Source organism: Lutra lutra, chromosome X, assembly GCF_902655055.1.
Source record: "Lutra lutra chromosome X, mLutLut1.2, whole genome shotgun sequence".
In the NCBI taxonomy this organism is placed as follows: domain Eukaryota; kingdom Metazoa; phylum Chordata; class Mammalia; order Carnivora; family Mustelidae; genus Lutra; species Lutra lutra.
This window is the reverse complement of record NC_062296.1, coordinates 92,216,530-92,229,857: the sequence shown is the minus strand read 5'-3', so window position 1 is coordinate 92,229,857 and position 13,328 is coordinate 92,216,530. Positions and strand designations below refer to the sequence as shown.

Here is a 13,328-nt window from a genome sequence, read left to right as displayed (position 1 = left end):
GAAACCAAGGTCAGGGAGTTAAGTGTTAATGGTGGGAGATTCAGCTAGCAACTGGCTCCGCAGAGGTTCTAACTCAGGTCTGCATGGCTCAAAAGTATGTACCTCTAGTACATACCGTATGTCTTTAGAGGGCATCGAACAGTGAGTGATAGTGGCCGTGGGAAACTGAGGGCTGAGTAAACAAAGTGAGTGCTTCTTTTCCACATCTTTCCTTAGCTGCAGTGGGAAGCAACATATATGTATTAATTTTATTTTTGGTTAATTTATGGAGAGATAATCTGCATCGTGTGTGTGTGTGTGTGTGTGTGTGTGTGTGTGTGTGTGGAGAGAGAGAGAGAGAGAGAGGGAGAGAGAATACTTAGAAATATTGGAAAAGTTTGAAGACCATTCATCTAGGTTTTTTAACTAATTAAATAAAATTAGTTTGGATTGTATTTTATCTCCCTTACACCCCTTACTTGTGACTTACAGAATGTCCTAAATGCCACATTGTAGTGATTACATTTACTCCATGCAATGACCTCAAATTTTCTCCATCCCATTCTCCCATTCTTTTTCTCTCCCAATCATGAGGCAGTGGCTACTTTCCCCCACCCCTGATTCCTCCCCTGTGGCACACACTCATTTCTTTCCTTCCATTTTCATAAATTCAGTATTTGGAACCAGAGAGAGCAAGAAACACATAGATGTTGAGTGGAAAGAATCATTACAACCTAACATTTCCACATTTGTTCTGTCTGGTCTTTCAGAGTTCCCAATTAGTTCCTGTCTTAATTCTTTGGCCCATTTCAGGAGCTCTCACAATCCTCAAACAATCATCTTCCAATATTCTGCCCTAGGGAATCCCATGGAAGCCTCCTCCCCCTGTGCAATCCTAGGATCTGAGTAAGAGTCATATTTTATGGAATACCACGAGAGTACTCTTCCAGATGGCCTATTCTGTAACATTCTACGAGTTATAGGACCCAGTGTGTATAGATATGTCCTCCCAAGCTTTTCTAATCAGTGGGCTAAGGAGAGCCATTTTACTATCCATTATAGCTTATGCCAATCTTTTCTCAAATCTGGAATCATAATTGATGGGTTTCATGGCTCTTGTTTTCTTGAGCGCTCCCATTGGCTTCAAACCTTGACTCGCCATAAAAGTAAGATAAAATTCCCAACAAGAGGCCCTGGAATACAGCCAGTCCATTGGAACTAAAGTGATGGTCCTTACTGCCCCGAAGCTCTTCTGTCTGGACATGCACAGAGCCCACAGGGCAAACAGATTGCCCAGCAGCAAGCATGGTAAAGTAAATACACAGGGAAGGAAACAGCAAACCCTTGCAGGGCAAATCCACCAAGCTCCGGTTACTGGGAAAAATCATCAGGCTGACTGTCCCATAGTCAGTAAATGGAAACATGAGGTTTCCTTTGAGCAGCTACGCTAATGTGGACCCACAATTCACACAGCCCCCGAAGACAACAAATTCCACCCCGGTCCCGGGTACCTTTGTCACAATGTCATTCTTGCAAAAGGTCAGGAAAGCAGGAAATCTGATCCGTATAATTTGTTGTGTACCTAAAGGGCCAATTATCTATTAAACAATTGTAGAGAGTGATCATTTCAGGGAAACAGTAAAAGAGACTTTAAAAACAGTTGATTGCAGTGATTTACGTCATAAAGAAACAGACTGTCTTAAGTAACGCACGGGCAATACAAGCAGGCAGACGTTGGCCTTCTACCCAGGGCACTAATGGAGGTGCGACGGCACGGTATCAAAGTAAAGCTTGCCATCTTCGCAATTGCCCACTGGAGTTTTAAATGCAGCCACGTCACTTGGAGTCAACAACCGGTGAGCTTTCCCCGACCACTCTGAGCGTCGTTCTCTGCCACAGCTAAGAATGAAGAATTCACTGTTAACGTGCCGCTTCAAACTCATTTCCTGAGCTGGGCCTTGAAACGTGTGATTGCCTGTAAGTTCCGAACTTGCCATAAAAACAATTCCTCGGACTGCTGAATTGCAAACGTAAGTTATTATGAGCGAAGTCACAGGAAAAATAAAGGACCAAGTCCAAGCCCACAGGAGACCCGACTGGGACCTCCACGGGCAGGCTCTAAGTCAAGCACTGGGTACTCGGGTGACCTGGCAGTGGACGTGGATTCACATCCAACCGCCTCTCCCTCCCATTCCCCTTCCGAAATCCAAAGTGTTTAATAGGGATTAAGCTGGGTACTGCGGGCTCAGTAAATGACTCCTGGAAGTATGGAAGGCATCTAGGGGATGAACTCTTCAGCCCAGCAAGTTATCATTCACTGTTCCAGAATAATCATCTGTTAGATCAGGAAGAGGCACCCTCTTCTGGGGCATCTCAAGACTGGGAGCTGTGCGGTCCTGGCTACACCGCTCTTAGCAAGAAGGGACATTTACAAAGTAAATTGTATTCACACTATCATCGCAGCTTAGGACTATTTACGAAGGTGAGACTAGCCGTGCCATCTTCCGGGGGGGTCAACCTCACCGGGATGAAAGCCCCCAGGGCATGACCATGCGGCCACTCTCTGGGACCTAGCGCTTGGCTGGCTGTCTTCTCATCTTCTCACGTGGGCTAAAGGTGCCCCCTTCACCTGGTTCTTGCCTTCCTCTTGCCCACCTTCTTCCCGCCCACCTTCGTTTCTGTGCTGTCTAGCCCTCCTTTCATCAAGACACCTAGAGAACAGAGTCTTCTCTGTCATCTACTCACTCAAGCACAGGGACCATTTCTGTCTCATTCCACACTCCCTGGGTTTTTTGTTTGTTTGTTTGTTTTTAACGTGACCTCCTCATTTCCTACTTTCTTCTGCACTTCCTTTTGGCTCATCTGCTTACACAGCGCCAGCATTTCCTCAGCTGTTTTGTTCTTACCCTTTCTTTTGTTCTTTCTCTTTTACAGTCTCAGGCACTTTCTAGCGATTTGAGTCATGCCCCTTCTTTTCTTGACCCCTTCGTTCTCCACCTGTTTGTCTGCTGGGCTTTTGTCTATACAGGGAGAGTGGCTGGGGAGGGGAGAGGAGAGTTTTCCTGCTTTGGGACCTCCCTTTCACTCTCATCTCCTGCTTCTCTCTCTTTCCTTTTCTTCTGTTTCTATTCTTCCCACCTCTCCACCGCCCCCTCTCCCTCCTTGGACTTCCATGTATCTTCTAAATAATTAACTTGGTTGTAAAAACCTGTGACATTTTCTTTTTTATATCTGTCATCTGACTTTGAAAAAATTCGGTAAACAATGGCTACAGCTTACCCTCCTTAATATAGAAACCTTCCAAATGGACACATACATGTGCATATATGTAATATATATAGAAATGTACATAGATACGTACAATGTTGCTTTATCATCGATAGTTACTCTAGGACATAAAACGAGAACGGGATGTACTCAAACTCCTAAGTGGAAATACTTTACTGCAAACCTGTAAGCCCTGAAAAGTTCTTGGAAGCAGCAATAAAAATTAAGTTTATGACAAATGTATTTTGACAGATAACAATATACATGTTTAATTGGAATCACTGGTATTATATATTGAAATCTAAAGTTAACTTTGAAATTCTTGATCAACAGCAATACATTATATACAACACACGGACACACACACACACACACACACACACACACACATACACACCCAACTGCTATTTTCTCCACAGAAGGCAGGTCATTTATAAATAAAGTTTTGTATAATCTGAAACTCATATGTTGACTTACGCTACCAAAATACAGCCTGGAGTAAGCAGAGAAACAAATAAATCAAATGGACAAGTATATATAAAATAGGCTGTTTGGGAGATAACGCAGGACAGATTTTATTAACTAATTTATGGCCTACAATCTGTCGGCAGAGGCCTTCCTCCTCCCCATTTTCAGTCTTTCTGAGCAGGATAAACAGTCCAGAGGGCCTGACGGTGTGCAGAGCTCACATCTTTATCTTTGCAAGAACTTTATTTGGGGGTCTGAAAACAGAAGTTCTCACCATTTTCCCTCATTATAACATTCCATGTACTTTCTCTTTGCTGTGACCTTCACTCGGGATCACTTTACCAGGTTCCTTCATTATCTTTGAACTATTGGCAAATTATTTCTCGGCAGGTAACCACATTCATGGGCGAAGCGAACTCTTTTCTCTGCTGTGACCCTGTCTAGCTCTGGCTTCCTGATACCGTGTTGTGAATCTGAAACCCTCCAGATGCTGAGCGACTCCTCTCGCAACGCTGATTCCAAATTTCCATGGAAGGCTCCTGCCTTGAACTCAGCACAACGAAAGTCAAGTGCGTCTTTAAGCAGCGAAATGGCAGCCCCTCTGGAGATACAATTCCGACTTAGAATTGCCTTTTTAAACTGCCCTTGTATCTTGGAATGCATTTGCACCAAAGTGGGTCGCATAGAAAAAGAAATATGAAGGCAGGGGAAGAGGAAGCTCTTAGAAACGTGCCTAAGGCTTCTATTTCAGATAACAGCTTCCTCTCCACTTCCTTCCCCACGCCTCCCACACGCCCAGCTCCCAGTCCGGGTGTACACGGTCAAATCTCAAGGATCCAGATGGAGAACCAAGCTGGTTATTGGCAAGTTCGTACAATCGTATCCACCGTCTGCCGCCCAAATATGACATGAGTGAAACGGCAGAATGGAAAGCCTCTCACTCTCTCCCCCATGTTTTCCTGTAGGAAAACGAATATTTCTTGCCTGGAAAAATAACTCAATGGTCTTGGTGGGCAACTTCATCTTCTTGAAAATCCACTGAGAGAGGAACGTGGCTCTAAAGCAAAGAGACTTAAGAGCGCACATCAGGAACAAAGGGAAAGAAACGCAAGGAGGCAATCAGAGGAGAAATTTGGAGTTGGATCCTACAATTCCAGAACACCTGCAGGGAGGGAAGGTAATACCTGGATTCCACAGGGCTTAACCCCCTCCTCCCCTTCACCTGCCCATGACAAGCTTTTCCTAACCCGATGGCCGATGGCCGCAGCTTCACTGCCTAATGGCTCCCTTTAACGAGAGCATGTTTGGAAGCCAGAAAGGAATTCGCTGAGGTCACTCAAGGGCAGTGGAATTACACATGTCATATAAAAGGCGCTCACTAAGTTGATGCTAGAAAAACAGAACGGTAAAACCTTCACCCAAACACTACAGGGAGTGTGAAGTGAACTGAGTGTGCTCATCTGTTAGTGCAAACTCTCAGGTTACGTTTTCCTAAATCCTATAGTCCTCTTACAAGTGATAAGGGATCTCAGCTGAGAAAAGTAATGTAGCTTTTCTTATATGGAATCCCGTAATCCAGGCAGAGGGAGAGGAGGGGAGGGGGTTGGGATGAAATCAGAAGGCATTCCCCAGACAACGGACATGAATGGCTATCCTGCACGTTATGGACCGCGACAAAACTTCACTTAGGGAAACTCACGGAGCATGGAGATCTCAGCCATCCAGATTCTCAACACACCACCATACGCCCTCACCCCCACCCCCCAGGAAGTCATTAGAAAATAGCCCTTCTTCCTCTAGGCTTCATTGCTGGTGAATTTGTGGAGTAATAATAGTAACTCATGTACGTAGGACCTTTGACCATAGATGAAGTTCTTTTGCTTGTCCCAGCAACGCTGTGAGATGGGTGTTTATGGCCTTTTTGCAATATGGGAGAACGGAGGCTCAGAGAAACTCTGCATCACAGAGCCAGTAAGTGGATGAGCCAGGACTTAAACCCACAGCAGTATCTTCAGCCCCAAAGCTCGTGCATTTTCTACACCAGCAGGCTACAAAGGGCTCCCTAGCCCCAAAGCAGGTCAATTCTGTCGTTCCCTAAGTCATTAAGGATCCCACTCTCCCTCTAATTAGGTGAACAAACTTCCTGGGAGTCTGCCTTGACACCTCCTGGTCCTCCCCCATCACCCATGTCCCCCCTTCATCGCCACTCCTGTGTCTTTCACCTGGGAAAGAGAGCTAAAAGCCATCCGCTTCTCTTCCTCTCTACTGCCACGATGTTAGTATGAGTAGACATCACCTTTCCCCAGACCCCTCTCCTAGACTCCTGCTTAGTTCGCCCACATTCAGTCTGACACCCCAGGGGCCTCTTTTCTAGGGTGCTGCCCACGTGGCCTTTCCAAAAGAGAAATGTCATACCTTGTTGGAAACTCCCTCATACAGTCCGGCCACGGCAGCAACGTCTGCCTCCGACACGTGACTGTTACCTTACTGGGCGCAGGCTCTACTTTAGTCTGAGCATGTAGGCTGATGCCTGGTTCGGAGCAGGAATTTGGTAAGTACTGTTGAATGGATGTTGAGTTCCTCCTCCTTATTTTTCTCTATTCCTGTCCTCCCTGCGTTCCTGTCTCCTCATCCCTACCCCACCGCTTGTCCCATTTTCACGGGACCTTTGGTAGGCTTTGCCGGGAACATGGCTTCTCCTCTCCTAGTGGGTGTGTCTGAGTTCAAAAAATGCCTAGAACTCAACAGAAATGAAAGCAGTATGAACTTCTGTGACCAAGAAAGTTCGTGGGCAGGCGAGACAATTGTATCATGAGTTCCCTTCCTTGGAGAAGAATTCCCCTCATTGGAGAGAAATCCATGCCAGAGCAGCAAGTATGGTAACTGCAGGTGTTCTTCTCTCCAGAGCCATTAATTTCTACTAGAACACTCTTCATGCCTGGAAAGATAATGAAATCATTCTCGAATGCTGAGATTTTAGGCAGCCCTGTGGGGTGGTGGCATTACACTGTATTTCTTGAGATTTCAGGGGGAAATTCTAATTTAGCATGGCTGAAGTTGGGATGTATCCTACACTGTGGCTGCCTAGGCTGTAGTCCTGATACAATTGTCTGGCCTGCCCATGAACTTTCTTGGTCACAGAAGTTCATACTGTTTTCATTTCTGTTGAGTTCTAGGCAGTTTTTGAACTTAGACACACCCATTGGGAGAGGAGAAGTCATGTGCCCGGCAAAGCCTACCAAAGAAATGGAAAGGAGGAAGGGTTTTCCCCAGGCCAGGGGAAGATCCTCTCAGGGCTCAGGTGGGCCTGGAGGGAAGTTTTCTGGACAGATACCCAGGAGATCTATGGAATCCACCAGCATGCTGGTTCTTAATGCATTTGCAGATATGTGTTAGAAAGGTTAAGGAATTAGCTCACTGAGAAATATAGTAACTTGGTGGATATTCCTGGGGGTGTGAATGGGCAAGTCCATTCCCAGGCAGGACCATATGAGGAAGGAATATCATTCTGGTATAGTTCTGGGAGCAGGGAGGACCACGCCACTCAGTCCACAGCAGTGGCTTGATCAAAATGTCGATCCTTATGGTGATGAGCACCAGGTGATGTATGGAAGTGCTGAATTATTATATTGCACACCTGAAACGAATATAACACTTTAGGTTAACTAACTGGAATTGAAATAAAAATTTAAAAAGTATAGATCCCCTATGTCTGGCATAGTTTCATTGAATGTGAGATAAGCTACAACACTAAGAAAAAAAATCTTCCAATTAGACTATAAACCAATGTTTTCTTAGCATTTAAATATTTTATGCTACATTAATTGAAAGAGTTCTTTTAGACTTATTTAGATCATTTTTTTTTAAATCACATGTTCATCCTGTACATGCATGAGTGGGAAATATAGGCAAGGTAAAATTACTAAGACTCCAACTTTTCTAAATCACTTTTGAGTTGGAGTTATCCTGTGTGTGCTTTTTTGTACCAAAAAGCAGAGGGATGTGGTAGGTGGGGAGCGGGAGAAAGAGAGTGGGGTCTGGGGGTAACTTCGGGGGTGTAACGCCTTTAGAGAGGTCCGTCCTCAAGACCCTTGGAGAACTGCTGCTATGAACCGAAGCCAGGGAAATGTTCTAACTTGTCATTAACGAAACAAGAGGATTTTATCAATGGATTCACTAACCCAGTCTCCCACCGTTGCTATCGGATAAGCTTTCACGCTGTCAAACTAGTAAGCACAAAGTGAGTATTTCTGTCCTGTTTACAAAAACGTGTTGCTTTCGAGAAAACACCTTAAAAGGAGGAAGCTTATGTTTGAGCTAACATAGATTGCTGCGGAAGGCAGAAGACTTGAAAACAAGGGTCTGAAACTCAAAAACCTACAGGGGACAGGCAGGAACACAAACGAAGAGGACCTTGAACAAGACACTGGAACGCATGTCAGGCTTCACTGAAAAGCAGACTCTAAGTCGCCGAGTGGGCAAAACGACACACCAGGCCACCAGCGGGTGCCTGCACTTCCACTCCTCCCATCCCTTAATTGTTGACTCAAAGCCATCCATTTCGGATCCAACTAATACTTATCAGTTGGCCTTAGGCCCAGCATTGCATGAGGTCCTTTCCCAGACACGACCATTTTCCACACTCATAACTGTCCGATGACCTGCGTATTTGTGTCTCCACTGACAGAGGAGGAAAACCGAATCCCAGAGAAGTTAAAGATGACTTGGCCAAACCCACCATCCACTGCTTTGTTTCTTAACTTCAAGCCAAGTATATCAGCTCGAGTAAACTTGTTATCCATTCTCTCGAGTTTATACACTGTTTGGTTCCCCGAGGCAATGCATGATGAGAGCTCAGCACAGACCTAAATAACGGCACAATTAGATACTCAGGGGGGGAAATAATTTTGGATTAAATAACCAAAAGCCTCCACTGCAGAACAATACCTATAAATAATGCAGCATTTCCTGGCTTAAGCTTTTTAACTAAAATTCCAGTTCTGTCACATGTTAAAACTCGAACTGTCAAATTGAAGAGGTTCTGCTTAATTTCATTTCTGTCTCAAGTTTAGACAAGTGAAGGGCAACTCGCAGGAGAGTGAACACATGATGACGTACCACAAGAGCCGTTCTTTACACACATCCCGCCGTGCAGTACCACGCATGTCTGAAAATGCTACCTTCCACAAAGCACCGCTATCCATTTTTATTTTCCTTTTAAATAAAAAATAAAATTAACTGAACCCTTGGCAATAATATATAAAGGCACTTAATTTCTCTGAAAGATTCACTCAGAGACGATTCCCTTCTATGTGATTGCAAACGATTAATTAAAATATGGAAATGTACTTTTACATTTAACTAGAAACCCTAGTCTTGTCTCTCACCTCGCCGGCTAACCTTTCTTCAAATATAAATATATTTTAAATTGGTTTTGCCAATGCCCTAGATACTTGGAGAACCCTACTGACACAAACCAGTTATTAGTTCATGCTCCCTAGTCTTAAGCCTTATATATACAACCTTAGAAGTAACAGCAGCTGCTTTCGTCTGCTTCATGAGAACTGTCACTGGAACTTGAACCTTAATCATTTCCAGTGGTTAAAAACCAGTATCAAAGCTCTTGAGTTACTCAGTATTCTGAAAGCCTCTCTTCTTTGTGTGGTGCTCCAGGAATCCCCGATACCCCCAAGAAAGTGTGGTCTTAAAAATTACATGAACAAAATATAAAGAGGCATTTATGGATGTTCTGCAGGGAGCAAAGTGGCATCTTTCTTTTGTAAGTGTAACTAAGTTCGTTGGCATCTACCTGACACACCCCGATGTGGAAATCATCTGGCCACGGAAGGCGTGGACATCCTGACCTGTGCATTGCCTGGTTTATGACCACCGGCTGGGAAGCTCTGACTTAAAGGAAGTCCCTCCGGATGATCAGAGAAAAAAAGAAGTGGTCATGTAAGTTTGTAATAATTCGTATTTCATATGCCGTACACTCAAGAGGCAGTGAGATTTCTCTTGGCAGAAATGTGCTCGGCGGTCTGAAGGTTTGGTTTAAGTTCATCTGTCTCTTATATACCCACTTTTCCTCCAGAATACTTAGCATAGGACTTCAAAAGGCACTCAATAAATATTTGCTGAATGAATGGAACAGGAATTAATAACGCCAAATGTTTTTGAAAAGGTAATGGATGTCAAATGGTAGGCAGAGAAAGCCAGAGAAAGTTCACCAGGGACAGGAATGCCACGTACAAATCTGGTACAGTGTCCAAGGAAGGAATTTACATTTAATAAATAACTTTTGAAACCAGGTTCTTTTATGTCATTGCCTCTGGACTAGGCCACACTGGCACCAGCAGAATCCCCACCAAAGCAACCCTGATCGCAGTCTGAGGACGGGAAGTGTAAACCAGAACGAAACGTTAGAAAGGATCCCATGAGGAAACCCTGTGTATCAGTTTTGTAGGAGATCTTTAAGAATCTAAAAACACACACACAGGCGCACGCACACGTGCACGTGCACGCGCAGGAACACCTTTTTAAAATTCTTTATGGAGTAGAAAGGGCAAGCTGGATGACATGCAGGGGCCCTTGATATCCCCTCTGCAGCATGAGAGACAACAAAAGGATGTTTTCCTTCACGTTTAGCACCAAGGACTAGGTTAATAGACTGACGCAGAATTTTGACTTGCGCCATCTACATTTTGCGCCTGGAGTGTCAGTTTCCTAACTGTCGCACATCATGACAGATACAGAAATGCATCCCATCTGCACAGTGCACGGGGGCCAACTGAGGAAGCTGTGTGGCCCAGAGATAACCCTTCAGGAGGCCACATCCAGCCCAGGCATGGCTAGGTGGCCCAGATGACCAAGACAGACCAACATCTGGGCAGGTCTGTGACCCACTCGTTATCTACCAGCGCTCTGGGGCTCAGCCACTGGGAAATTCTGGCTGAAAGGATATTCATTAGGCTGATCGGGCAAAAAACAAAGCCACCGGGCCCATCTGCAGCCAACCATACTTGCTAGGCTACACTTGTTGGGAGATTCACCACACATACTAGCAAATGGGCATGCCAAGGCTCTGAGAAGGCCTGTTGCCCCTTGTCTTTTTCTCCCCCTATGAGTTTTCAATCTCCTTGAACTGAGATACCTTCTAACGTCTCCCAGATCTAAAGAGGTTGTCGAATGGGTATACCTCCACGCAACAGCCAGCGGCGGCTCGCAGGGGCCAATGCCCCCCCACTCTCTGCCTTTCACTGCAGGATCGCTTTGGCCACTGAAATAAGTGTCCTCTTCCAGAAGGAATCCTCCTGAGACTCTACTGACACCAAGGTGTTAAAGACAATAATCACTCTCACTGCCCCCAAATGAGCTGCCGAGGAGCCACGGATCGGTAGGTTGTGGAGTCTGGCCCCCGCCCCCCGGCCCCCCAGTCGTCTGCAGTAATTCATGTGCCCGTGGCAAGAACTCTAGACATGAGATTCGAATTCCCCCCGTTCACCCGAGGCCCTCCCCAGCCCAGGAGACTTATCTATCTTTCTGCTTATATATTCCCTCGGCCGCTGATATAATTAGTATATAATAAGTGTGTACATATTAACTCACAGGAAAAACAGCGGACATGCCGGCTGACTTGGCCTGGGGCCATCTCATCGGCGGGGTGAGACAGCCCAGTATGAACATCTGTTATTAACCGTCTATTTTCCAATAGTGTTTTGCGTCTCCTGGGTGACTGATTCCCACTGAAAGCAACACAATATCCAGACTCCCGTTTTCCTGAGCAGCACTGAGATAAGCAAACGGCTCAAAAACGTCTGCACGGGGCGTCTCGGTTCTGCCGCCTTTGCCGTTGGGAGCTTCATTTACTGAAACGTCTGCTCTATCACGCGCGCCCCTTTTGGGGTTTCGCTCTCCTAGGGGTGCGTGGGTTTCACGGCAACTACGCTACCGGGCATGGCTACGCTTTTCTCAAGTTGAGGGCCTTAAACAACACTGGCCATAGCTTTGCTTGCGCTGATGGCTCTCCTGGAGGTCAGTTTCCGAATCTGAGGAATCGGAACCCGAGCCCCCGTGCCACTTGCCGCAGTCAGTAGCAGAGTCCTGTTCCCCAAACTCTTTAGGATTAAGTCGATGGGCAGGACGGGAAATGACACTACGTCACATCATTCCGAGACAATTATCCCAGCTAACTCAATTAAGAAAACCCCCTTTGGCATGAAAAATGTAAAAAAAATCCTTCCAAATAAAAAACAATTCTTGATTCCAGATCACTTTTGACAACTCTACTCTAAGAAAATCGGCTCTCTTTTCCCAAGTTTTACCTGTGCCCCAGAACTCAGTTGGAATAGTTTTTTTTCTTCTTTCTCGGTTGCCTCTTATAACTGGGTGTTCCCGAGCCTAACTACAATCACCCTGAAAAGCCCGGTAAACACTTTCACATTTCCATGTTTAATCACCTTCAGATTGAGATTTTTGTATACATCCAGAGCATCACCAAATTCTCACTCAATCGACCGCAAAGCCTTTGACATCAAGCTCGCATTCATCCTTCTCGCCTTATATATAAATAGACACACGCTACTTGTCAAAACGCACAAGTGATCTTTACATTGTCTAGAACAAAGAGCCCAGCCCGGCTTCTTCCTTTCCTCAGTGGCTCAGAAGGTGTCCTTTATTACGTGTGAAGGATGCAAGGGTTTTGCTGCTGCATGACTGAAAACCTTCTTAGTGACAAATTGCACTTCTGCGGAGTATCACACTGCCTGTGGTTTTAAGAACCCACTTAGATTTACTATTACTTCCTTGGGGAGTCAGCCTCCTCACAAAGCACCCCAAGGCTCACTTCCACCGTTTCAGAGTGCAACAGAGATGAGAAAGTTCGCTCATCACGAGGGTCTGCAAACTCTTGGCTAGTAAAAACACTCTCTGGAATGTCTAAGGCGTTAAAATCATTGCCTCTGTGAGTTCCTGTTGTATAAAACAGGCAGGAAAAGTTGTCTGGAGGTATTTGCGAAGCACTGTGTCTGCTCGGGAAGGAGCTGTGGGGTTGGAGGCTGAGCTACGCCTCCTCTCCCTTTGCTTCCTGGGTGAAAGCCGCGGGACGTGCCACTTAGCTGAGGCCAGCAGAGAGAGATCGGTAAGACTCACCGGCTTCCCCATTTTTCCCAGGACGGGGTTTCCGTTCCTCAGTTGTGATCTGGAAGAGACAAACCTTGAGGTCCTCCGAGCAGGCTGCCTCGGGTCAGCTGAATGGCTGGGGCGTTCAGGAAGCTTGCTCTGTCCAGCTCCGAATCACTCCCCTTTCCAGGCTGTGTGCTTACACGCCTCCCAGTCAGCGCAAAGATCTGCCAAACTCAGGTCAGCCTAACAGGTTTCCTTATATAGGTAAACATGAAAGAAGTTAACTAGGAATCCCGGTAACCTGGTTAACTCTATACACGCCAGAACGGCTCAGAGGGCGGCAGCCCACACGGGGGTTGGGTTGCAGCACAAAGGGATTTGCACGATTTAATTAAAATCATCTTGATCCTGGCAGTCTGTGAAATTGGCCCTTCTAGGAGAACTGGGAGTCAACAGCCAGTATTTTATATCAGGAGCTGGGACCGACCTCATAC

The 13,328-nt window shown here is 45.7% G+C and overlaps 1 protein-coding gene across 1 annotated transcript in view; it reads right to left on the bottom strand.

Annotated features, from left to right (window-relative positions):
- Window positions 1–13,119, bottom strand: part of MID1 (midline 1) — a 340,262-nt gene extending 327,143 nt beyond the window's left edge. The window contains exon 1 of the mRNA XM_047716064.1: window positions 12,862–13,119. The gene's annotated coding sequence lies outside the window, so the exon portion shown is untranslated. The remainder of the gene's footprint in view (window positions 1–12,861) is intronic.
- Window positions 13,120–13,328: the final 209 nt, after the last annotated feature.